Source organism: Cynoglossus semilaevis, chromosome 17 (assembly GCF_000523025.1).
Source record: "Cynoglossus semilaevis isolate Cse_v1.0 chromosome 17, Cse_v1.0, whole genome shotgun sequence".
Lineage (NCBI taxonomy): Eukaryota > Metazoa > Chordata > Actinopteri > Pleuronectiformes > Cynoglossidae > Cynoglossus > Cynoglossus semilaevis.
In genome coordinates, this window is record NC_024323.1 from 7,464,427 (window position 1) to 7,466,939 (window position 2,513).

General features: G+C 41.3%; 1 protein-coding gene and 1 gene segment (V, D, J or C); one reads left to right on the plus strand and one right to left on the minus strand.

Moving 5' to 3' along the window:
* Positions 1-2,513, plus strand: part of sez6l2 (seizure related 6 homolog (mouse)-like 2) — a 70,293-nt gene that overhangs the window by 44,872 nt on the left and 22,908 nt on the right. The window lies entirely within an intron of this gene.
* Positions 1-2,513, minus strand: part of LOC107989843 (Ig heavy chain V region MOPC 21-like) — a 9,076-nt gene that overhangs the window by 5,938 nt on the left and 625 nt on the right.

Below are 2,513 nucleotides of genomic sequence, written 5' to 3' on the forward strand. Positions count from 1 at the left end.
GCTGAATGTGAATCCAGAGCCTGTACAGGTCAGTCTGTGTGAATCTCCAGGTCTTTTAACCACTGCTTCAGACTGTGTCAGACTCTGACCATCAACACCTGTTGAAAACAGAGAGAGAAATTCTGTTTGTGCTGGAACTTGACTGATTCTAGGTTAAGCTGAGATAAAGCCCTTCACCTGCCCAGCAGACAGCTAACAGCAGCAGTCCTGTCCTGTACTCCATCATGTTCAACAGTGTGACCACTGATCTCTGTCCTCCTCTGTGGAGTCAGTTAAGTAGAGGAGGAGAACACAGGAGTTTGCATGGACTCCTTACTGGGAGGAGACAACTTGACCATGTCCTAACAAGGAGGACCCTTGTTCAAGACATAGCCCCATCTACTGGTGAAGTTCAGTGTTTGATTCTAACATTTTCATCTCCCTCTTCTTGTCAAGGCATATTGTAGAATACATTTATTTCTTCAGTTCTTAGTACAACACAGCATTTATTTAGTGGTTCACTGTCATAAACATCAGGAGTAAGTGCATCCTGAAAAGTTACTCTGATCTCATTTAAATATTTTTTAAATATGATATTATAGATTTTATAGATTGACACAGACTATTTCAGTGTGATGCAACTTAAGAAATGTTGTAAAAATGAAATGGTGAAACCAAACAACTGTCAGGTAAAAACCCAGTCATCATCAGTAAAGTGGTCTATAAATGAAGACTTTATTTTAAATATTGTTTTAATATAAAAGTGACACCAAGTGATACCTGACAAAGGTCAGGCTGTGCTGCTGCAGTTTCTATATTGTCATATATCACTGTGGCCCACACACCAGTACACACTCATACACAATACTCTGTCTGTCTGATGATGTCATTATAAACAAGGGGTTCCACTATTTAAACATATAAATTCACACATCAACAACCCCTGACACAGTCGTGTGAAAGACAATGAAATTCAATTCATTAATTTAGACTATAGTTGGATGAAAAAAGGAAAAAAATAGAAAATTAATATTCATTCATTAGAGAAGGGCTAATGTTGATGACATCACAGGTGCAGTGGTTTATGTACGGCTGTGTGGCCTCCTGTGTCACTGTGGTCTCTGGCACAATAATAGACAGCAGAGTCATGAGCCGTCAGGCTGTTCATGTGCAGATACACCTGATCCACGTCGTTGTTTCTGGAAACAGTGAAGCGATTCTGGACAGATGGAGAATAAACTTTTGAGCTTCCAGATGGAGCAGAGATGAAGGCAACCCACTCCAGGCTCTTTCCTTCATCTTGTTTGACCCAGCTGATGTCAGAGCTGCTGTCTGATATTCCAGTGTAGGTACAGGTCAGTTTATGGGACTCTCCAGGTCACTTGACCACTGCTGCAGACTGAGACAGAGCCTGAGTGTAGACGCCTGGAAATGAGTTCAGTTTGATTAGAACACAGACGAACAGCAGTCCTGACAGGAAATGTGAAAAGTGCAGGAGTGTGGTGTTGACCTGAAATGGTTGACAGCAGCAAACATGTTAGACTGGTAGTCAGTGTCATGATGGACATTCGTCTGATGTCTGCTTTCCTTTGGTCGTGTCTCCACTTTACAGTGAGGTATAAAGAGATGGAGAGTGAAGGTATTTACATTGGCTCCTCCTCCTGGTGCTGAGGGGGTATTACCTGGTGTTAGCAGTTTGAATGAGTGTTTAATCAAACAGACAACGTGACGTCACTGTAACTGATTATTTTGTTCTGCTTCGTCCTTTCACCTTAGAGCATACGTGTCAAACTCAAGGCCCGGGGGCCAAATGCGGCCCGCCACGCCATTTTTTGTGGCCCGTGGGGGGCAGGAGTGTGGTGTTGACCTGAAATGGTTGACAGCAGCAAACATGTTAGACTGGTAGTCAGTGTCATGATGGACATTCGTCTGATGTCTGCTTTCCTTTGGTCGTGTCTCCACTTTACAGTGAGGTATAAAGAGATGGAGAGTGAAGGTATTTACATTGGCTCCTCCTCCTGGTGCTGAGGGGGTATTACCTGGTGTTAGCAGTTTGAATGAGTGTTTAATCAAACAGACAACGTGACGTCACTGTAACTGATTATTTTGTTCTGCTTCGTCCTTTCACCTTAGAGTTTAAAGATTATTGTTGACAGTGTTAAATATCCTCGTTTCCATGATCTAACACTTCTATCTGTTACTCTCAGGACATATGAGTAGGAATAAGAGAAAAAATACCTTGTTGTACTGCAGTATTATGTGTTTTACAACAAACATTTATATACAGTGGTGATGAATGTGTCAGCTCATCATTCCTACATTATTACCTGTTAGAATGTATTACAGTAGTTTACTCATAGGTTTCGATCACTGAAATCAGACTGTGTGAAAGATGAGTTAAAGACTGAAGATTTATACAGAATATTGTGGATTCTGTACAATGACCTGAGGAGTGTGTTCACTTGTTGTTGTTTTCAAATGACATTCATTCATAGGAGGGAGTTATTTACTGTCAAACTAAACCAACTGACAAC